At 44.0% G+C, this 25,500-nt stretch overlaps 1 protein-coding gene across 4 annotated transcripts in view; it reads right to left on the bottom strand.

Moving 5' to 3' along the window:
• Window positions 1-25,500, bottom strand: part of NTN1 (netrin 1) — a 250,838-nt gene that overhangs the window by 188,793 nt on the left and 36,545 nt on the right. The gene's annotated exons all lie outside the window — the stretch shown is intronic.

The following is a 25,500-nucleotide window of genomic DNA, read 5'->3' as shown; positions in this document are numbered from 1 at the left end:
AGCGGGTCCTGAACCTTACACACGTGCTCTCAGGCTTCTGTGCTGGGTGACAATGTCTGGGGAGGGGACACTGCACAGGAAACAGCTCGGCTCTGTCACTAGGCTACACATACAGATTCAGATTACACCTGAGACGCTTGGGAGCGAGGTAAACTCCGCGCAATCTACCGTCTGCTTTACATTTCTTTTTTTAATAGATCTCATTGCTAGAATATCCAAGAACTGGTTACTTCTAGATGAACAGAAATGCATTCTTCTATTCTACAATATTGTAAAATACTGGTATATCTAAGTTTAGCATACCGGATACCGTCTGCTGAGCTGCTGTATCTAAGCCAGTGTAAGTCTATAGTGTATGATACTGCCTGCTGAGTTGGTGTATCTAAACCTATCCTGTGTGATACAGTCTGTTGAGCTGTGTATCTAAACCGATCATATGTGATATGGTCTGCTGAGCAGGTGTATCTAAACCTATCATATGTGATACGGTCTGCTGAGCCATGTATCTAAACCTATCATGCGTGATACGGTCTGCTGAGCCATGTATCTAAACCTATCATGCGTGATACGGTCTGCAGAGATGTTGTATCTAACAGTGTATTCACATGTTGCGATCATATTGCAGTTACAGTCTGCTGAGCTGTGTATCTAATACTATCATGCGTGATACTGTCTGCTGAGCTGGTGTATCTAAACCTATCATATGTGATAAGGTCTGCTGAGCAACTGTATCTAAACCCATCATGTGTGATACTGTCTGCAGAGATGTCGTATCTAAACCTATTCTGTGTGATACTGTATTCTGAACTGCTGTATCTAAATCTATCCTGTGTGATACGGTCTGCTGAGCCAATGTATCCAAGTCTATCATGTGTGATACGGTCTGCTGAGATGTTGTATTTACATGTCGCGATCATACTGCAGTTACGGTCTGCTGAGGTGTATCTAATCCTATCATGTGTGATACTGTCCTCGGCAGTGTATCTAAGCCTACCATATGTGCGATTACACGTGGATTATCCTTAGGGTCAATGATCTATGTGAGTCTTTTTTGGACATTTGTTGACTAGTTTACTTGTGGTGAATGCATTGTGGGTAAACTGTGAGCTTGGCCACATTAATGTCCGTTTTCGAGAAAAGGAATCTGCAACAAATGCACACACGTATCCAACTCACAATACGTTTCTTTAGTATGTATAAGAGCATAGTTAAATAATGACATTTCCTCCTATATTGAGCGTATGACCACCCAGAAAAGATTTTATCGACATAACCTGCAGTCTTCACGTTTAAATTAAATCTGCTGCCCCCTGTTATCAGCCATTTCAGGTTGGGGAGGGGCTGACTGTAGTGTTCTTTAACAGGTTAAGTGATAAGACGTTTAGGAGACTCCTACCTCGCACGGTCACTACTTTTTATCACATATTTCCATTGCGGAGAATCTACAGAAACATGTAGTGGTATCAGCTGCTCCTCAGATAACGGTGCTGAACTTTTATAAGCCACTGACTAAAAGTTTTAGTAGCCCTCTAAACCTCAAATTGTGTGAAAGCCAAGGGTCCCCAATATAGGTAACAGAGGCTGGATGACCACCAGTATTGTCTATAAGAGCAGTTCCCATTCTGGTGTGCTGGGCGCGTCCACGCATTAAGGCCCCATGCACACGACCGTAAAAAACCTCCGTTTTTGCAGACCGCAATTGCGGTCCACAAAAACGGAGCCATTCACTTTCATTGAACACTGACACCTTTCCGTAGCACTACGGAAGGGTGTCCGTGCCGTGGAAATGTTCCGGGAATTATGGAACATGTCCGTTCTTTCGCATTTTGCGGGCCGTGCTCCCATACTTTGTATGGGAGCACGGCCCGAAAATGCGGCTGTCAGTCAGCGGCCGGCCGGGCCCGCAATCGCGGGCCGTGATTGCGGGCACGGTCGTGTGCATGGGGCCTTAGTGGACTGCCATTCATCTGAATGGCCGACATGTAATGCTACATTTCCCCTGAAGCCGCTACAACTTTCCTCCAACGATAATATCCGATCGCCAGAGGTTAGAGATCTTCGGGAGACAACCCCTTTACTAGAGAGGCAGCCATCATCTATCAGCCAAAGTCGGCTTTCAGTCCGGGGTCCCCGGCACGTCCGTGATTTCAGTGAGCGCTATATAATCATTCATTTCACAGAAGGAAACGCTTTGATGGGTCAACCCTAAGGCTATGTTCACACTGAGTTTTTTGCAGGCGGAATTTCTGCCTCAAAATTCCAGTTTGGAAGTTTGAGGCAGATTTTCCTCTCCTTGCACGCCGATTTTCGCTGCGCTTTTCACCCGCGGCCCTTGAGCACCGCGGGCATAAAGCGCAGCGAAATATGCTTTCTCTGCCTCCCATTGAAGTCAATGGGAGGTCAGAGGCGTAAACGCCCAAAGATAGAGCATGTCCCTTCGGAGGAAGTCGCCTCCGCCTCCTATTGAAATCAATGGGAGGCATTTTAGGGCCGTTTTTGACGAGTTTCTCAGTGAGTTTTCCGTGTAAAAAAACGAGTCAAAAAACTCTGTGTGAACGTTATTCACACGGCCTATTTTCGGACGTTTTTCGGGCCGTAAACGCCTGAAAAACGGGCGAAAAATTGGAAGCAGAACGCCTCCAAACATCTGCCCATTGATTTCAATGGGAAAACGGCGTTCTGTTCCGACGGAGCGTTTTTCTCTGTTTTTTTACGCGTAAAAAAACGGCCGCGAAAAAGAAGTGCAGGAAACTTCTTGGGACGTTTTTTGGAGCCGTTTTCCATAGACTATTGAAAAAAGCTCCAAAAACGGCCGTAAAAAAATGCAGCGAAAAACGCAGCGAAAATAGCGAGTGGCACAAAAAACTTCAGAAATCAGGAGCTGATTTCGCCTGAAAACAGATCCGTATTTTGAGAAGTTTCTGACTCTGCGTGTGAACATACCCTTGAAATTAAGGGGGTTGTCCATATTGGATAACCCCTTTAAAGTTCCCATAATTGTCAGACATCTGTCCAAAGACTAAATTACATAAGAAACAGCATGGTTTTCTAATGTATTAGCAGTACAGCTGTGTAGGCTGGAAAGTCAGGCGACAACTCTATGGACACTGGAATAGCGGAGAGTAGTGGTGGTCACCCAGCCTCTGTTAGGGTATGTGTAAACGCTTAGCAAAAAACTTCTGAAAATACGGAGCTGTTTTCAAGGGAAAACGGCTCCTGATTTTCAGACGTTTTTTAAGCAAACTCGCATTTTACACAGCCATTTTTGGAGCGTTTTTTCTATAGAGTCAATGAAAAACGGCTCCAAAAACGTCTCAAGAAGTGACAGGCACTTCATTTTACGGGGCATCTTTTTACGCACCATTTTATCAAAACGGCCACGTAAAAAAAATGCCCCTATTTTTCCCATTGAAATCAATGGACAGATGTTTGGAGGCGTTCTGCTTCCGATTTTTCGGCTGTTTTTGGCACGAAAAACGGCCAAAAATAAGCAGTGTGAACATACCCTCAACAATGTAAGAACATAAAACGCGGAAACAGCTCAAAAAGGTATTAAAATATAACGTGGGAAAATGACAAAGCCAACGATTGGTGTTACGCCTGTCTTCAGGATTAATTGCTATATAAGGACCAGGAAAGTGATTGTACACGTCTGTAGTAAACAGGAACAGATACTGGATATTTCACTCATCAGATAAATAAAACAAGAAGTGATACTGCGCATTTATCATTGAAAGCGATAACAGGAGTCAAACTGGGATTTGTAGTTTTATAACTAGAAAACGTTTAGAAAACAGAGGGACTTTATTTGTAAAATCTAGTTCAACAAAGTGACAGCTTCAGTCCTAGGCTGGGTTCACACTGAGTTTTTTTACGCGGAAACCGCGACGCAAAACTCGCCAAACACCGGCCAAAAATGCCTCCCATTGATTTCAATGGGAGACGGGGGCGGTTTTCTCCCGCGAGCGGTAAAACCAGCTCGCGGGAGAAAGAAGGGACATGCCCTATCTTCGCGCGATTACGCCTCTGACCACCCTTTGACATCAATGGGAGGCAGAGAAAGCGTATTTTGCGGCGTTATGCCCGCGGATCTCAATGGCCGTGGGCGAAAAACTCTGCGAAAAACGCCGCGAAAATCGGCGTGCAGGCAGAGGAAAATCTGCCTCAAACTTCCAAACGGAATTTTGAGACAGATTTTCTGCCTGCAAAAAAGCTCTGTGTGAACCCAGCCATACACTAGAAAACAGTCGATTCAGTACAACACGATTGTTGTTACAGACAACAACTCCACTTTTTCTTTACATTATTTCATAATTTTCAATAGTCTAAAAGTAATTGCCAGAAACAGTGTGCTGCTAAGCCAGCCCATCATGTATAATACCGGCTGCTAAGCCAGCCCATCATGTATAATACCGGCTGCTAAGCCAGCCCATCATGTATAATACCGGCTGCTAAGCCAGCCCATCATGTATAATACCGGCTGCTAAGCCAGCCCATCATGTATAATACCGGCTGCTAAGCCAGCCCATCATGTGTAATAACGGCTGCTAAGCCAGCCCATCATGTGTAATACCGGCTGCTAAGCCAGCCCATCATGTGTAATACCGGCTGCTAAGCCAGCCCATCATGTATAATACCGACTGCCAAGCCAGCCCATCATGTATAATACCGGCTGCCAAGCCAGCCCATCATGTATAATACCGGCTGCTAAGCCAGCCCATCATGTATAATACCGGCTGCTAAGCCAGCCCATCATGTATAATACCGGCTGCTAAGCCAGCCCATCATGTATAATACCGGCTGCTAAGCCAGCCAATCATGTATAATACTGGCTCCTGAGTTGTTCCCAGTCATGTATAATACTGGCTGCTGAGCTGTTCCCAGTCATGTATAATACTGGCTGCTAAGCCAGCCCATCATGTGTAATACTGGCTGCTAAGCCAGCCCATCATGTGTAATACTGGCTGCTAAGCCAGCCCATCATGTATAATACTGACTGCTAAGCCAGCCCATCATGTATGATACTGGCTGCTAAGCCAGCCCATCATGTATGATACTGGCTGCTAAGCCAGCCCATCATGTGTAATACTGGCTGCTAAGCCAGCCCATCATGTATAATACTGGCTGCTAAGCCAGCCCATCATATATAATACTGACTACTAAGCCAGCCCATCATGTATAATACTGGCTGCTAAGCCAGCCCATCATGTATAATACCGGCTGCTAAGCCAGCCCATCATGTGCAATACCGGCTGCTAATCCAGCCCATCATGTGTAATACCGGCTGCTAAGCCAGCCCATCATGTGTAATACCGGCTGCTAAGCCAGCCCATCATGTATAAGGCCTCATTTACACGAGCGTGTGCGTTTTGCGCGCGCAAAAAAACGCTGCGTTTTGCGTGCGCAAAAGGCAATTGACAGCTCCGTGTGTCATCCGTGTATGATGCGCGGCTGCGTGATTTTCGCGCAGCCGCCATCATAGAGATGAGGCTAGTCAACGCCCGTCACTGTCCAAGGTGCTGAAAGAGCTAACTGATCGGCAGGAACTCTTTCAGCACCCTCGACAGTGAGTTCCGATCACAATATACACCAACCTGTGAATAAAAAAAGACGTTCAAACTTACCATGAACTGCCTGCTTCCTCCAGTCCGGTCTCCCGGCCGTTGCCTTGGTGACGCGTCCCTCTCTTGTCATCCGGCCCCACCTCCCAGGATGACGCGGCAGGCCATGAGACCGCTGCAGCCTGTGATTGGCTGCAGCCTGTGCTTGGCCTGTGATTGGCTGCAGCTGTCACTTGGCCTTAATTGTCATCCCGGGAGGTCGGACTGGAGGAAGGAGCCGGGACTTATCGGTAAGTCCGAACTTCTGTTTTTTTTTACACGTATATGTATATTGTGATCGAAAGTCACTGTCCATGGTGCTGAAACAGTTTAAGTCTTTGAGCACCGTGGGCAGTGACTGTCTCCTGACGTCGCGTACCCGAACATTTTTTGCCGGGTTCGGTCAAAACGAGTTCGGCCGAACCCGGTGAAGTTCGGTGCGCTCTTCTCTAATTTGACACTCCGTTTGGATGTTTGTAACCAGAAAAGCACGTGGTGCTTTTCTGTTTACATTCATCCTTTTGACAGCTCTTGCGTGATTTTCGTGCAAGCAACGCAGGACCGTCCGTGTGGCATGCGTTGTTTTCACGCACCCATTGAAGTCAATGGGTGCGTGTTGCGTGAAAAACGCAAGAATATAGAACATGTCGCGAGTTTTACGCAACGCACTCACGCAGCGCAAAATTCACGCATCGTCTAAACAGCCCCATAGACTATTATAGGTGCGTACGACACGCGTGAAAAGCACGCGCGTCGCAGGCGCGTATAATACGCTCGTGTAAATGAGGCCTAATACCGACTGCCAAGCCAGCCCATCATGTATAATACTGACTGCCAAGCCAGCCCATCATGTATAATACTGGCTGCCAAGCCAGCCCATCATGTATAATACTGACTACTAAGCCAGCCCATCATGTATAATACTGGCTGCTAAGCCAGCCCATCATGTGTAATACTGGCTGCTAAGCCAGCCCATCATGTGTAATACTGACTGCTAAGCCAGCCCATCATGTGTAATACTGGCTGCTGAGCCAGCCCATCATGTATAATACTGGCTGCTAAGCCAGCCCATCATGTATAATACTGACTGCTAAGATAGCCCATCATGTATAATACGGACTACTAAGCCAGCCCATCATGTATAATACTGGCTGCTAAGCCAGCCCATCATGTAGAATACTGGCTCCAGAGTTGTTCCCAGTCATGTATAATACTGGCTGCTGAGCTGTTCCCGGTCATGTATAATACTGGCTGCTAAGCCAGTCCATCATGTATAATACTGACTGCTAAGCCAGACCATCATGTATAATACTGGCTGCTAAGCCAGCCAATCATGTATAATACTGGCTCCTGAGTTGTTCCCAGTCATGTATAATACTGGCTGCTGAGCTGTTCCCAGTCATGTATAATACTGGCTGCTGAGCCAGCCCATCATGTGTAATACTGGCTGCTAAGCCAGCCCATCATGTGTAATACTGGCTGCTAAGCCAGCCCATCATGTATAATACTGACTGCTAAGCCAGCCCATCATGTATGATACTGGCTGCTAAGCCAGCCCATCATGTGTAATACTGGCTGCTAAGCCAGCCCATCATGTGTAATACTGGCTGCTAAGCCAGCCCATCATGTATAATACTGGCTGCTAAGCCAGCCCATCATGTGTAATACTGGCTGCTAAGCCAGCCCATCATGTGTAATACTGGCTGCTAAGTCAGCCCATCATGTATAATACTGGCTGCTAAGCCAGCCCATCATGTATAATACTGGCTGCTAAGCCAGCCCATCATGTATAATACTGACTGCTAAGATAGCCCATCATGTATAATACGGACTACTAAGCCAGCCCATCATGTATAATACTGGCTGCTAAGCCAGCCCATCATGTATAATACTGGCTGCTGAGCTGTTCCCGGTCATGTATAATACTGGCTGCTAAGCCAGTCCATCATGTATAATACTGGCTGCTAAGCCAGCCCATCATGTATAATACTGGCTGCTAAGCCAGCCCATCATGAATAATACTGGCTGACAAGCCAGCCCATCATGTGTAATACTGGCTGCTAAGCCAGCCCATCATGTGTAATACCGGCTGCTAAGCCAGCCCATCATGTGTAATACCGGCTGCTAAGCCAGCCCATCATGTATAATACCGACTGCCAAGCCAGCCCATCATGTATAATACTGACTGCCAAGCCAGCCCATCATGTATAATACTGGCTGCCAAGCCAGCCCATCATGTATAATACTGGCTGCCAAGCCAGCCCATCATGTATAATACTGGCTGCCAAGCCAGCCCATCATGTGTAATACTGGCTGCTAAGCCAGCCCATCATGTGTAATACTGGCTGCTAAGCCAGCCCATCATGAATAATACTGACTGCTAAGCCAGCCCATCATGTGTAATACTGGCTGCTAAGCCAGCCCATCATGTGTAATACCGGCTGCTAAGCCAGCCCATCATGTATAATACCGACTGCCAAGCCAGCCCATCATGTATAATACTGGCTGCCAAGCTAGCCAATCATGTATAATACTGGCTGCCAAGCCAGCCCATCATGTGTAATCCTGGCTGCTAAGCCAGCCCATCATGTATAATACTGACTGCTAAGCCAGCCCATCATGTATAATACTGGCTGCTAAGCCAGCCAATCATGTATAATACTGGCTCCTGAGTTGTTCCCAGTCATGTATAATACTGGCTGCTGAGCTGTTCCCAGTCATGTATAATACTGGCTGCTAAGCCAGCCCATCATGTGTAATACTGGCTGCTAAGCCAGCCCATCATGTGTAATACTGGCTGCTAAGCCAGCCCATCATGTGTAATACTGGCTGCTAAGACAGCCCATCATGTATAATACTGACTGATAAGCCAGCCCATCATGTATGATACTGGCTGCTAAGCCAGCCCATCATGTATGATACTGGCTGCTAAGCCAGCCCATCATGTATAATACTGGCTGCTAAGCCAGCCCATCATGTATAATACTGACTACTAAGCCAGCCCATCATGTAGAATACTGGCTGCTAAGCCAGCCCATCATGTGTAATACTGGCTGCTAAGCCAGCCCATCATGTGTAATACTGGCTGCTAAGCCAGCCCATCATGTGTAATACTGGCTGCTAAGCCAGCCCATCATGTATAATACTGGCTGCTAAGCCAGCCCATCATGTAGAATACTGGCTCCTGAGTTGTTCCCAGTCATGTATAATACTGGCTGCTGAGCTGTTCCCGGTCATGTATAATACTGGCTGCTAAGCCAGTCCATCATGTATAATACTGGCTGCTAAGCCAGCCCATCATGTATAATACTGGCTGCTAAGCCAGCCCATCATGAATAATACTGGCTGACAAGCCAGCCCCTCATGTATAATACTGTCTGACAAGCCAGCCCATCATGTGTAATACTGGCTGATAAGCCAGCCCATCATGTATAATACTGGCTGACAAGCCAGCCCATCATGTATAATACTGGCTGCTAAGCCAGCCCATCATGTATAATACTGGCTCCTGAGCTGTTCCCGGTTATGTATAATACTGGCTGCTGAGCTGTTCCCGGTCATGTATAATACGGACTGCTAAGCCAGTCCATCATGTATAAAACTGGCTGCTAAGCCAGCCCATCATGTATAAAACTGGCTGCTAAGCCAGCCCATCATGTATAATACTGGCTGCTAAGCCAGCCCATCATGTATAATACTGGCTGCTAAGCCAGCCCATCATGTATAATACTGGCTCCTGAGCTGTTCCCAGTCATGTATAATACTGGCTGCTGAGCTGTTCCCGGTCATGTATAATACGGACTGCTAAGCCAGTCCATCATGTATAAAACTGGCTGCTAAGCCAGCCCATCATGTATAATACTGACTACTAAGCCAGCCCATCATGTAGAATACTGGCTCCTGAGTTGTTCCCAGTCATGTATAATACTGGCTGCTGAGCTGTTCCCGGTCATGTATAATACTGGCTGCTAAGCCAGCCCATCATGTATAATACTGGCTGCTAAGCCAGCCCATCATGAATAATACTGACTGCTAAGCCAGCCCATCATGTATAATACTGACTGCTAAGCCAGCCCATCATGTATAATACCTGCTGCTAAGCCAGCCCATCATGTAGAATACTGGCTCCTGAGCTGTTCCCGGTCATGTATAATACTGGCTGCTGAGCTGTTCCCGGTCATGTATAATACTGGCTGCTGAGCTGTTCCCGGTCATGTATAATACTGGCTGCTGAGCTGTTCCCGGTCATGTATAATACTGGCTGATGAGCTGTTCCTGTTCATTTAGAATACTGGCTGCTGAGCCAGTGTATCTAAGCCTATCATGTGTGATACTGTCGGCTGAGCTGGTGCATCCAATCCTATCATGTGTGATACTCTCTGCTGAGCCTGTAAATCTAAGCCGAGCGTGTGTGATACTCTCTGCTGAGCCCGTGCATCCAAGCCTATGATGTGTTATACTGTGCTGCTTAACTGGTGCATCTAAAGGCAAAGTTCACACCGGCGTTCGTATACGTTTACCTCTTGTCTGTCAGAGGAAGAGAGGATCGAAACATCAAAAGCAACGGCTCCGTTAGAATTACCATTTATTTCAATGGGGATTCTTTTGTTTCAGTTGCTTCTTCTTTGTCTCCGTTTGCTAGGTTTCCGTTTTGTTTTTTTACGGAAGCAAAAGTGCAGTCTGCAGAAACCTAGCGAACGGAGACAAATGGAAAGCAACTGAAATAAAAGAATTACCATTTAAATAAATGGTAATTCTAACGGAACTGTTGCTTTCCGTTTAAGGTTTTGATCCTCTCTTCCTCTGACGGGAGAGGTAAATGCATACGAACACTATTGTGAACTTAACCTAAGCCTATTATGTGTGACACTGTCTGCTGAACTGGTGTATCTAAGTCTATCATGTGTGATACTGAGTGCTGAGCTTGTGTATCCAATCCTAATGTGCGTGGTACTCTGCTGAGCCTGTATATCTAAGCCCATGTGTGATACTATCTGCTGAGCTGGTGCATCTAAGCCTTTTGTGTGATACTGCTGTTCTATCTAAGGGTATGTGCACACGTAGGGTTTTCAGGCGTATTTCGGGGGCGTTTATGCCTCGAAAAAATGCCTACAAAAACGGAAGCAGAACGCCTACAAACATCCGCCCATTGATTTCAATGGGAAATATGACGTTCCATTCCAACAGGCGCTTTTTTTACGCCTCATTTTAAAAAACGGTGCGTAAAAAGACGCCGGTGAAAAAGAAGTGCATGTCACTTCTTGAGCCGTTTTTCATTGACTCTATAGAAGCTCCAAAAACGTCTGTAAAAAAACGCCGCGAAAAACGCTAGTGGCTTAAAAAACATCAGAAAATCATTAGCTGTTTTCCCTTGAAAACAGCTCCGTATTTTCAGACGTTCTTGATTTTGTGTGTGCGCATACCCTAAGACTATGATTTGTGATACGGTCTGCTGAGCTGGTGTATCTAAGTCTCTGAAAAACACACAGCACTACATTCCTGATTATGAAACCTTACTTAATTTTCTTTATTTTAATTTCTTTAATTCAGGTTGTCCTCCTAAGTGTTTTACTGTAAATGGTACAAGTGAAAGAGGATGGTGGTTTGCTTGGGTGGTTTGACAAAGAAGCTCTGACCAAAGACCACTCGAACCCACATTAACATATATCTCTTCCTCTAAAATAGATTGTCAAAACCACAAAGCGTTCAAGTATTTATCACACATACGTCTAGCCATAGAAGAAAGCATTTCTGTGCTCGTGGGCCTCATGTACAGTAACTGTAAGCAGTCCCTCTCTCGTCTTTCATTTACTAGAACAATATATAGTCTCACAGCTACTTCCTGTCAGCCACATTAGCTCTTATGGTGCGTATTTCTCTGTCACTGGGTCCCCCATAAGGTCCTCCCCCTCTCAACTCATCCTGGTAGTCATTCACAATGATGGGACCTTCATTTCCATTACTTTCACTGTCCAAAGACATGCTTGACTAAATCTATACCTGTAGAGTATAAAATAATTTCTCAAAAGTTTATTCATCTGTGAGGAATGTGTCATATAGACCAGACCCTTCACCGTGATTTGAAGGGAGTTGATCAGTTATTAAATAAGCTAAAACACAAGGAATGCTCGAATGTGTTGTTCAACAGACACTTTGAGGGTGGAAGTAGCGAACTTCTTCTCCTATGTATAATAGAAGATAATATAGATGGTAACCTGGGACATATTGGGGCAGATTAACTAATGTGATTGCGGCTAGACGGGTTTGTGAATTGTGCCAAAATGTGACACATATCTGGCGTATAAGATCGTCTCAAGTTTTAGATCTATTTATAAAGCAAATGTGCCAAAAAGAACAGATGATGGTGCCTCACTAGACACTTTTCAAAAGGGAGTGGCATAGTAAAGAGGATGTGGCTTAAAATGCACCATAATTGCACAAAAATTTGGCACAAACTAAGTCAACCAAGAGTTGGTATAAAAGGAAGAGAAAAGCGTCTAACAAGATGCACCAAACTTATACAGTGTGATATATTTGGAGCATCTTCTGACTGCCTGGTCTAAGTTTATACAGTAGAATCTTAGACAGCATTGGTTAATCTGCCCCATTGTATTTTAGTGCCAGATCCTAGTGCTGGGGGAGAGGGGTCTTTGACTAGAGGTCAGGTTGTCACATTTTAAAGTAACTCCCTGCTGGTGTGAGTCACCAGAATATTATTTAGGCATAATTTGCAGGAATTGGAGAAAACGGAGAGGCGTTATGGATGAAGTTATACACGTGAACCGGCAACATACCCAATTCTTTGTTGCTGCAAGTTATAGGCCAAAACGGGGCTGGTAGCGGCTTATTCCCCCTCTCCCTATTGAAATAAAAAGATGCATGTTCGGCTGAGTGTGAATGTTTACGGTACAGCGTACGGCCGAGAGTTACTCCATGTGTATGGTCAGTTTTACTTTTCAATTCCTAAATGATTGTATTAAAAGTGTTTTCTGGCATTTTGATGGCCTGTCCCTAGGATAGGCTACCAATATGTGAGTGGTGTTGGTCCAACCCTTAAGAGCCCCACTGTTTAGCAGAACTGTGGTGTGCCGTGGCCCCTTCACCACAGTACCAGACATGATGTTCATACAAGTCTGGTACTGAAGCTAAGCTATGTGAACAGAGACAAGCTGCAGTACCAGACACACGTGTAAAATCATGAAGGATCGGCCAATAATGTAAAATCATAAAGACATGCGATGCGTGGCGATCCACACTGGTTTATAGGACATAGGGGCTTCAACACTGCTCTTGGTGGCTTTCTTCGATGGACTTGCATTTTTGCTCTTTTATGCAGCAATCCATTAGTTCTAGCTATCAGTGGAGGTCACAACATATAGACTCCCATTAAAGGGGTTGTGCACAATCCCTTTGTGTTAGAAGGATTACAAGTTTTTCCACTGCTGGGTTTCGCAGCAATCTGCTGTAACTTGTTAGGGAACCTGGCAGCAAGTGTTCATTTTCCCTGCAGTGCCACCACAGGAGAAATTAAGTATTACACAGTTTCCACTGAAATCAATGGGCTGTTTGTGTAATGCATGGACATGCTGGGGTTTCTCCAGAGCAAGAGGCACGCCTTGTAGCTACTCTCTGCTCCAGCTAATAGAGGAGGATCCGAAACGGCAGATCCAATCTGTTTTTTCAAGATTCCCTGAGGCCTTATTTACACGAACGTGTTTCACGTGATTTTCACGCGCGTCGCACGGACCTATGTAAATAAATGGGGCCATTCAGACATTCCGTGTTTTTCACGCAGTGTGTGTCCGCGGCGTGAAACTCACAGCATGTCCTATACTTTAGCGTTTTTTGCACATCACGCACCCATTGAAGTCACTGGCAGCGTGAAAATCACACGCAGCACATGGAGGCACTTCCGTGTGCTGTGCGTGATTCGCACAAAGAGTTGTTGAAGAAATGAAGGGAAAAATAAAACCACCTCCTTCATTTCATTTTCTAAACCTCAGAACCGCGTGTCATAAGGATGGCATATGCGTGAAAATCTGGCAGCCACGCACCAAACACTGATGACACACGGAACTGCAACGCGCAAAGAAGCAGAGTTTTTTTTGCGCGCGCAAAAGGCACACGTTCGTGTAAATAAGGCCTAATAGTATATTTGAAAACGGGTTTTCTAAACCGGAAACAATTTTAATGAAGCTTCAGATGTACTCTTCAATGTCGCATCAATGGGAATAACAACAATTGCAGTCTGGCAAGATTCTGGATTATCAAGCGTCATGTAGTCATAGATTGGGTCATGGTTATATGCAGTTCTAGTTCCTTAATAGTTTCCCTCTGTTTAGGATGCACAATGCAACATACAGAGTATATAAAGATAAGGATTGTATGGGATTGGTATGGAATGCTTGTCCTTGTGGGGACCTTGCATAGAGGAATGAGGAAGTTTAATTGCTCTACCCTATTATATAACTAGTAATCCCCAGACTTAATAGCCTTATTGTTACTGGGCACTCCCTTTGGGTGAGAGTCAAAACTTCACGGAAGTTGCAATTGTTAATGAAGTACAATTGTTTACTATTACATATTATTATACTGACTTCTTTTGTTCATTGGTTCAGACCACCAAGTTGCGATAATATTGTCAAAGAGATAGAAGATTATCTTTTCTAAATACTCTTTATGTTAATTAAAATCATCAAGCATCACTTAGGGACGTTTTATTACGTAATTATAGAATCTTAAAGATTCTGCTTTTGCTATGTTTTACCGATGGTGGCGCTGTTGCATTGGTGGTTATGAAAAAAAAATTGTTCTCGGCAGTGGTAAAAAAAGGAACTGCAGGTAATTTAAAAGGTCAATACTATTTTAAGGAACGTTCACCCCAGGAAAACCAAATCCTCTCCTCCTCAGCAACTTTTCTAGAACATGTTATTTAGCTATTTTTTTTTTTTAAGAAGTGATACTTCCACTTTAAACCCTTTACTCCATGAATACATTTAACATAGAAAGATAATTTCCCTTCTTCCACAATTTGTGATGGTTTCATAAGCATCTGGGAAAATATTATCTCTGTAATGTTTCCACTTATTTTCTGAGGCTGAATATGTCAGAGATAACGGACGTCAATGAAAAGTAAGTGCACAAGACGACATGCTGTAATGAGAACGTCAAGGCATTTATTTTTTACACATGCCCGAGGATAAACTAATATCACATGGTAAGGTTTGATCGTTTTCATTCAAACTCTCTAACTAAACTAACCGAAATGTAATTATTAAGAGGTTTCAGAAAATCTGCTTAAAGCGTGCAGTCCTATCACATGTCGGAGAACCTCCTGGCCTCTGGATTCCCACAGGGTCATCATAATACGTCATACATGCAACTATTTAGGTGAGAGATTATTAGTTATTCTAGACTACTGGAACAGGTCATCACATATTACCTCCACAATTTAAGATGGCCATACACTTAAGATTAGGATCAGACACAATGTGACCAATCAATCAGATGTCGGATCGTCTGTACGAATGATCCGCCCGTCGACATGCCAGACTGGCCGATTGAGGACGTATTTGTTAAAATTTTAATACAACATAATGCACTTGCACAAAGAGTTGAAAGATCGGTCGTAATTGGGACATACACGACTATGGGCAAAAAAAAAATCCAACATCACATATAACTTTTTGGGTAAACTGTAATCTGCCGTCGGCCATCGTGATCGATCATTCGGGTGCAATTTTAATCTTTATCAAGAGCTTCTTTAGCACAAAGACAAAGCGAAATAAATAGAAATTTATAATACTCATGACAACTGCATCAAAATAATATATAGAAAGATGGAAAAAATCATCCCACGGCTGGAATGCAATGTAACCAATACTTTCTATACACCTCATTCTTCCTGATGAGTGGCACCGGGCGTTTACTTTGCATGTTTGAAAATGAGCCAAAATAAATTACTTGATACAAGGAATTAGCTAGGTGGGGCAAGGAACTAATGGTTATGATGAAACCCTGTGTAAACAAGAGAGGGATTCGGTTCTTAAATTGAACGGCTGTTACGGGGGCGCGTAGTGGACCCTCTGTACCATGATGGGATTTGCACGGGCTAAGTTGTGCTGTAGAGTCTATAGGGGCTCTTGTTTTTACGGTAGAGTCTATAGGGGCTCTTGTTTTTACTGTAGAGTCTATAGGGGCTCTTGTTTTTACCCCCCCCCCCCCATAGAGGTATGGCCTAAACTTCAGAGTTATCTCCAGATTGTGGACCAAATGAGTGATTGGTGGCAAATACACTACAGGAACCAGTAGATGGAGAGGAGGCCAAAGGGGGGTCGCATGGCTGCGGTACCAAACAAGAAATGAGGTCACAGGCGTAGCTATAAGTCAGGATCACAGAACAGCGTTAAAGATGATACTTCTCAGCCTATTTGCCACTTCACAGTGACCTCTTTCAAGTGCCGCACTGCATGGTGACCAATGCCAGCGCAATGCAAATAATTAGCAGACAGAGATAAGGAACCAGGCAAACAAAAATGTCATATAAAGAGGCAGAGATGAGGCAAAAAGAGAAGTCAAATCAGGTCGGGAGAAAATTAGACGCAAGGGACAAACACAGAAAACAAGTAACAGTAACTAGACTACGCAACTCAGTACTATGCAACAGACACTATGCTGGTGCCAGAAGAGGAAAGTAAGCAGAGTCCTTCATGTAAAAAACAAAAAAACTAGTGCGTCAATAGGCCGGCCCCATAGAGTAAACCTCTAAGGCTTCGTTCACATATCCGTTAGGGCTCTATTCTGACGTTCCATCTGAGCTTTCCGTCAGAATAGAGCCCTGACTGACGCAAACCATAGGTTTCCGTTTCAATCACCATTGATTTCAATGGTGACGGGTCCAGTCCCAATGGTTTCCGTTTGTCTCAGTTGTGCGGGAGTTCTGTAGTTTTGACAGAATCAATAGCGCAGTCGACTGCGGTATTCATTCCGTCAAGAAGACGGAACCATCGAACAACTGAGACAAACGGAAACCATTGAGACTGGATCCGTCACCATTGAAATCAATGGTGATGGAAACTGAAACCTATGGTTTGCGTCAGTCAGGGCTCTATTCTGACGGAAACCTCAGACGGAACGTCAGAATAGAGCCCTAACGGATATGTGAACGAAGTCCAAGTCAGAGGTAGGCAAACTTTTTTGTATGGCGTGCCGCTAAAAGAAAATAATCAACAATGAATTACTCAGTGTGCCATGCAAACATGAAAGTCATAGGGGGAACTGCACACAGGAGAGACCGCGGATACAGAATACCAGCTGGAAGGTGCACATAGGAGAGACGGTGGCTACTGAACACCAGCTTGTGTAGGGAGTGCACACAGGAGAGAGCGACCACTGAAGACTAGCTTGTGCGGGGGGTGCATACAGGAGAGAGAACGACTACTGAAGACCAGCTTGGGAGTACACAAACGAGAGTCCCCGGGTACTAAACAACAGCTGGGGGGGGGGGGGGATGTACATAGGAGAGACCGCGGCTACTGAACTTTTGGTAACTTTTTGCTAACGGAGTGCAGTTACTGCACTCCGTCCTTGAGGCGCTGATCACTAGGGGAGAGCAGCGTTACACTATGTGCTTGGCAATGCTGAAAATCAGTACATGGTCTGTTTGCCAAGTGTTCGGCAGCACCAAACACAATGAAGCATTGCTCTCTTTCCTGGTGATAAGCGGCACCAAGCACATAATGAGGAGCCATTCTCTGTACCGGTGTTCAGCCCCGCCAAGCACACAACAGTGCTGGGAACCGGGAGAGGGAAGAGTGCCAGCAAACCATGACCTATGTGCCGGCTATGGCATCGGTGCCGCAGGTTGCTGACCCCTGCTCTCAGTAAACACATTACAGTGGTCGGGTGGGAATTATATAGTTAGTAGGTTGAGGCCTAATATAGGGTGGCAGTATTTTTAAAGTGTTGCTTTTTTTAATCTACTTTGCATAGTAAGAAAAAGACTTGTTTTACAAAAAAAAAAAATAATTAGAGTGGCCATCTATTTCACCCAATATTTAGAATACATTCGCTTTATAAAAAAAAAAATATGAAAAAAAATGAGGTTGCAGATATTAGAAAAACATAGCTGCTTTCTTGAAGAAACAGCACCACGCTTATCCACGGGCTGTGTCGAGTATTACAGCTCCATAATACTGCAATATCAGACACAGCCCGTAGACCAGAGTGGCGCTGTTTTTTCAAGAAAGCAGCCATGTTTCACTAATCTCATACAAGTTTCCAGGACCATAGTTAGAAAATTATTATGGGATTGACCTGTCAAGACTGACAACGGAGTGAAATAGACAAGATTACGGTCTGTCCCAGGAAATCCTATACGACCATCAGTTACGGTGGTGTCTTACGCCTCTATGCTATTTTTTATGAATCAGACTGGAGATATTTTTAAGGTCTTCATGTGATCGGCCTGTGTGCTGCCCTCCTCTTCCTTCCTGTGCCTTGGGGAACTTGCAGACGTTCATAACCATCAGTAAACTTCCTTACTACTTCTCTGCCTTCTGCCGGCGCGTGGATACTCTTCGGCAATCCTACATTTCTTATACCTCTCTACATTCCAGGCTGTTTTTGGCAAAAAAAAGTTTGCATAGTGACAAAAAGTGCCAGGTCGGGCTTAGTCTGCGCAGGATGTGTCAGACAGCGGCAGGTGAGAGATATAAATGTGTTACTAATCATACTTGGAAAGTGCTGCAGTTTGACAAGGGGACAAAGTTTGTCTTTCAGAAAACAAATATAATGCGCCGCAAAAGTTAAGATAGAAGTTTATTTTTGTCATGCATAAATATATATGTCCAGCTGTAGCAGAGGTGAGCTTGTCCGTTGGCATAACGCAAGCCGACATTAAGGCTTTTGCATAGGACCGTAGGTAAACTTATCACATTACTCAAAGATTTATTCTGGTAAACTAACAAAGGGCAGTTAAGTGACAATGTCAGCTCTGCTACATCTGTAAGAAAGAGATAAATCACTACATTTGAATATAGCAACCGATTTGTGATTGACACTGCAAATATGTGAAGTGCAAGATCTTGGGTAAAGTTGAATTGCTGAAAACCAAAAAGACTACAAAATAAATTGATAACTTATAATTGAATTAAATTGCAGGATCAGCATTTGTTTTGGTTAGCTCTAATTTCTAAGTTAAAGAGCTGACACTTTTCTGCTTGACTCTACTCTTTGGAGTACACTTCTCTAGTATATGTGAATGTAGAGAGCATCCAATGGTTTGGGATGAGATAGATAGATAGATAGATAGATAGATAGATAGATAGATAGATAGATAGATAGATAGATAGATAGATATGAGATAGAATTATTAGCAGCTCAAAGCTTTATTGGCCTAGCTGAAAAGTGGAGTGGATTATTATTAAATTGACACTAACTTTTTAAATAATTATTCTAATCTAATAGAATACCTGATATAGAGCAACTTTGTCATTTACTTACTATCTGATTGTAGTTGTTTTATCCATGCAAATTGTGTGTGAAGTGGCTGCCACTAGGTGTCTCCCTTCCTGCTGTCCACAAACTGTTGTCAAGCAAAATCCATCCCTGGTTACAGAGGGGCTGCAGAAGGTGGGCGTGTGTCACTTCACTGCCTGCTATACAAGTATACAGAGAGAGACACAGACGTGCTGGTAAGATTTATATGTCACCCCAGTGCTGGATTCTCAGCTACACTGCACCTTAGGCCCCATGCACATGACCGTATTTTCATAGTCATCCGTATTTCATCAGTTCGGAAATCCGGTCCATATTGCATCCATATTTGATCCATATATACAGATCTGTAAAAAAGAGGCTGCAAATGAGGCTCTGAGTGACAGCTTCTGCGGTCTCCTGATTGGCTGCTAGTGCAGTGATCAACACTTTCAAACGCCACGCCAGGGGAATCAAACGTCATTTGAATGACTGGGACAAAAAAGGGTTTGTTTACAATGCCCTTCCCCTCATAACTGCTGATAGATTCCGTTAGAAAAGGGAGTCCGTTAGGAAATATTACGATATCAAATAGCCGACACCGCATGGAAGCCGTCAGGTAATGGATTCTGAACATACCATTGTTCAAGATGTTAATACTTACATCAGTGTCAAAATAAGTTTTCCTCCCACGCGCTCTTTTTTGCAGAACCTGTGAGGGTATGTGCACACGCTAGCTGGCTTTTACGGCTGAAATGACAGACTGTTTTCAGGAGAAAACAGCTGCCTCGTTTCAGCCGTAATTCCTCCTCCTCGTATTATGCGAGGCGTCTGTGACGCTCGTAAATCTTGAGCTGCTCTTCATTGAGTTCAATGAAGAACGGCTCAAATTACGTTGCAAAGAAGTGGCCTGCACTTCTTTGCCGTGGCAGTCAATTTACGCGTCGTCGTTTGACAGCCCTATTTTCAGGCGTAAAACGAGGCATAATACGCCTCGTTTACGCCTGAAAATAGGTCGTGTGAACCCAGCCTAAGTGTCTATCGCTCAACCCCAATGAAGGTGGACACCCGCTTCTAATCTGAATACAATTATTCACTAAAAGTTACATTTAAAGGGAAACAGACCTCAAACTCGTGTCCTACTTTTTCCCATTGCACGTAGAACAAATGTGAAAATACTGCTCCCTTTTATCTCACTCATTATTGATGTTTTTGTAGCCCCCAAAATGCATTTAGAAGAGTGTAATATTTGGGTCTCTGAGTGCCAACCCGTTTATTAACCACACCTCTATTGTATACAGTAAACCATTTCCAAAAGACCTTCTTACGAGATCACCACCCCCCATCTAAAGAAGAAGTTTCTGGGATGGGTTTTAAATGACCTTATATCCTATGTATATACTGTAGGCTCTCTATATTGAGAGGATCAACCCACTAGAAGACCATTTTTTATTACATGGTTGGGTGGTCGTCTCAAAGGGTTTTTATGGTAGAATATCCTTGAAGTGCCACCAGTACATACAATTAATCACGTCTTCATCTAATCTTCCATTAAGGTATTTAAAATATGCTCTCACCTTCGTTTAACGCAACTAGTTTCAGTAATTATGACTCAAGGGGAAAAAAAAAAAAAGAAGTGTCGAACTTTCGTTTGATATACATCTTCCAATAATAAAATCAAGCCGATCATACGGTTAACATTTCAGAGAGAATGAAGTTTTAATCACGTATATAAACGATAAGTCAAGTGTCCGCTGGGCGTTGCTTAACCGGGGAAGGGTCTTAAGTCTTCGAAAATAAACCCTACACCAACCCCTCCTCTCTGCTCTTGATTGACATCTCTATTGGTCTCCTGGATAAAACGACACATGACAAACGAGACAGATAGAGACGTCAATTAAGAGCAGAAAGATTGGGGAGGGTTTATTTTCGAAGACCCGGACACTTCCCAGGTTAAGGAACACCCAGCGGATACCACCTCTCATTTGTATTCAGTAATTAAAACGTCATTTTCTTCTGCAATACTAGAAGATCGGCAACACGGGTATGATTAAAGTTGTTTCCCCATCACCTATTTAGCAGCGTTGGCAATTTGTGGGGGTTTCAAACCCGCTGACAGATTTCCTTTAAAGATTGGGGACAATTTTGAGGGGTGCTATTGGGATACGAGGTGTTTGTGCGCCGTATCTATATTCATTCTCAAAACGGTTATGACAAGTAGGGTGCGACACGTTATGCAGTTTCTGACAAATGGTGAGCAGTTCCTTAGGTCAGTTTGTTACACTATACTACTGGTACTGCTGACTGGTATACTTTACTCTTTAGTCCTAACAATAGTCCGCATCAAATTTTATATTAAGGGCAATGTAAGTAGCAATTCTGCTTAATGGCAAAATCTATTCGACTGTAGTAAAAATGTAAATATCTATATAGTAAATGATTAATATTGAGACAGAGAAACAACTCTGCTTTCCTTGCTGGCTATTCTGAAAGGAACAGGTCAGGCACTTTGTAAATAATATACATATATTTCCGCGTCAATTTTAAGCTTTGTTTGTCAAGGGCTGTGACCCTTCTGTCAGCGGTGATAATAGTGGGATCCCATTATTTTTACTTGCACTTTAGTTGACCAGGCTCCTGTTTACATCAGAATTTATAGTTCCTTGCATTGTACAGAGAGACGAGACCGACACATTTTCTGGGGTATATTTTTACCTATTTGACGCCTTGTATCACATCATCTAATGTGTTCCTAGAACCTCCTAATGTTTATATCTATGAGATCCTAAATAATGGGGACCGTCCAAATATATTTTTTTTTTGAAATTATTTTTATTCAGAGCCGGAAACACATACAAATATAGAAATTACACATCAGTATTTGCATGTTGAATATCAAAAATAAATTTTTGATAACAAGAGCATCATTTCCAAATGATATACCTCTGTGTCCCGACTCCAGATACATTTTTCTTATTTACTTGTAACCAGCATAACATTTGTAAATGAACAAATTACAATATAATTCCAAAAACCCACCCATAGCAATAGCCAAACGGTCTCGGTGGACAATCTCCTTCTAACTTCTCTGCAATACACCCGGAGTTCCCTAAATATTCTGCAAATTATATTGAAATGTACACATTAAGGTGCCAATATCAGCTAAAGAGTAATGTTTTTCTATAAACGTACGCCAACGTCCGAATATTTTTAAGACCATTGGTTAGAATTCCATGGGTGTTGCGGTTATAGCACTTCCCCTAGAGACCGTTTTAAAGGGACAGTCTCATAACGGATAACCCCCGGATAACTCAGCTGATTGCTCTTGGGAGCCAATACACAGCAAATTTGTGGTCGTCCATTGTAGTATAAGGGTATGTGCACACACACTAATTACGTCCGTAATTGACGGACGTATTTCGGCCGGAAGTCCCGGACCGAACACAGTGCAGGGAGCCGGGCTCCTAGCATCATACTTATGTACGATGCTAGGAGTCCCTGCCTCGCTGCAGGACAACTGTCCCGTACTGAAAACATGTTTTCAGTACGGGACAGTAGTTCCACGGAGAGGCAGGGACTCCTAGCATCGTACATAACTATGATGCTAGGAGCCCGGCTCCTTGCACTGTGTTCGGTCCACTACTTGCGGCCGAAATACGTCCGGCAATTACGGACGTAATTAGTGTGTGTGCACATACCCTAAGGGTATGTGCACACGCTAGCTAACTTTTACGTCTGAAAAGACAGACTGTTTTCAGGAGAAAACAGCTGCGTCGTTTCAGACGTAAAAGCTCCTCCTCGCATTATGCGAGGCGTCTTTGACGCTCGTAAATCTTGAGCTGCTCTTCATTGACTTCAATGAAGAACGGCTCAAATTACGTTGCAAAGAAGTGTCCTGAATATAATGTATACAAGCGTCCTGCACTTCTTTGCTGAGGCAGTAATTTTACGCGTCGTCGTTTGACAGCTGTCAAACGACGACGCGTAAATGACAGGTCGTCGGCACAGTACGTCGGCAAACCCATTCAAACGAATGGGCAGATGTTTGCCGACGTATTGGAGCCGTATTTTCAGATGTAAAACGAGGCATAATACGCCTCGTTTACGTCCGAAAATAGGTCGTGTGAACCCAGCCTTAGGGTATGTTCACACACAGAGTCAAATACGGCCTCTGATCTTCAGCTGTTTTTTAAGCTGAAAACTTTTTTTTTGAAGCATTTTTTTTTTAACTGTTTTTGCAGCAGTTTTTCAATTGTCCCTATGAAGAACAGCTCGAAAAACAGCTCAATGGGAAAAGGTGCGCAGGCTTATTTCAAGTGTATTTTGGAGCGTAAAACGAGGCTTTTCTGCTCCAATATCAGCCTGAAAATAAGCCGTGTGAGAATACCCTAAATTAATGAACCAGGACTCCGAGTGAGAGCTGCTGCTTTTTAGTGGCTCTCTGCTCTGCTTCATAGTGGGAGATGCCGAGCAGGTGAACCCCATCTATGATGTTAATACTCCCTAGTCGGGCACACGGAAAGGGGACGTCAAGATGAGACAACCCCTTTAAAAGGGGAATTCCGTTCGCGACATGTCTCTATCTTACTTTGTAGGTCCCAGTGTCAGCAGCTGATCATAAGATGCAACATCTTAAAGTTATGTCCAAGTGGGCGTGTATTGTGTTCGTTACATCTGGACGTTTTTACTTGTTTTACTAGCTGGGCGTTGTGAATAGAAGTGTATGATGCTGACGAATCAGCATCATCCACTTCTCTTCGTTACCACCCAGCTTCTGGCAGTGCACAGACACACAGCGTGTCCTCGCGAGATCACGCTGTGACGTCACTCACTTCCTCCCACAGGAACTTCATCGCCTCGGATGAGCGAGGACACGCTGTGTGTCTGTGAACTGCCAGAAGCTGGGTGGTAACGAAGAGAAGTGGATGATGCTGATTCGTCACAACGCCCAGCTAGTAAAACAAGTAAAAACGCCCAGATGTAACGAACACAATACACGCCCAGTTGGACATAACTTTAAACACGCCCAGTTGTACTTAAGAAAGGCTCATTTGCATAAATATAAAAATGGTCATAACTTGGCCAAAAATACTCGTTTTTGAAAAAAAAAAAAAACGTTACTGTAATCTACATTGCAGCGCCGATCTGCTGCAATAGGAGATAGGGGTTTGAAAATCTGGTGACAGAGCCTCTTTAAGTTTGTCTAAGCAAATGGTCTCCTAGTGTTTCCCAGTTCCCAGTATTTCCCGTTCCTGCTACCTGTAACCTGTGTCCCGTGCTATCCTGGTCAAGTGCCGTGTTGAGCTGAAGTCGTGATGCACTGTATACCATGCATGGCGCCTGCCTGCTGCCTAGTCCCAGCCGAGCCGGTCTTACTACTGTCCGAGCTACCACAGGTACACTATACGAACTATAGACTGTGACCTGTGTCCTGTTGGCCAGCTGCCATACCGTCAAGCCGGTATGGCCCAGTGGGTCCACATACCCAACGTGACAGGGATGTGACGTCTAATTTCACTTGCAGTACAGAATGGATCACTACGCGCCATTCTTCCAATCAGACGATCCGTCCCTGCAGAGGTTCGGCTCTGCGCACCTCTTGTTGTCATTCCTGTTAGTCGTTGTTCTCCCAACCTCCGGGACACGCAACATTAAACGGTGCTGACATTTCAGCCTAGGCGCGCAGTGATCTGCCGGAGTGATAAACCAAAGTGTCACTTCAAGAATTCTGTCCCTCTTAGTTTGCGACTAGTGGTGATAACTGGCACGTCCACGAACAGGAGGAATTATCCCACAACACTGAAAGAAAAGTTATTTAGCCACATGAAACCCCAAAAATCAGATCCAATCTGGCTTTTATACCTCCCACATGCCACAGATTGGAGCGAGGGGCTGCAAAATTTGATCATTTGCAGATCATAGCGACACCTACTACTTCCTTGATTTACATTACCTTACGGCTTGCCCTTGTTGGTGTTGCAATTTCAATGTTGAGGAGTGTACATCAAGTCGCTTTTATCCTCATAGTTATGTTTCTGTGTGTGGTTGGCACAGTGATAACGGGTGGTGTTGCCCTTGACATTTATACTTGCCAAATTTTAGAATTACATTCGCCACGTTATCAGATTTTAAGATAGATTTTTTTTCCCAAATGAGCACGGCCCTAAAATAGTCACCCCTTAACTACCAGAACCCCACCATTTCTAGAGACAGTGCCCCTATAAACAGTGTCAGAGGGTCCCCTATACACAGTGCCAGCCCAGTAAACCATGTCTAATGCAGAAAGGACATATTTTTTTAAGTTTTTAAATAGATCGATATCGACAGACAGAAAACAATCCATAATGCAGCAACATAAGCTTCACATGCCATAAATTATTAAAAAATGGCCATAACCATCCCATATAAACCATCCATCAATAAA

Source organism: Rhinoderma darwinii, chromosome 13 (genome assembly GCF_050947455.1).
Source record: "Rhinoderma darwinii isolate aRhiDar2 chromosome 13, aRhiDar2.hap1, whole genome shotgun sequence".
Taxonomy (NCBI): domain Eukaryota; kingdom Metazoa; phylum Chordata; class Amphibia; order Anura; family Rhinodermatidae; genus Rhinoderma; species Rhinoderma darwinii.
The sequence above is the reverse complement of the archived record's forward strand: the minus strand, read 5'-3'. Positions and strand labels throughout refer to the sequence as shown.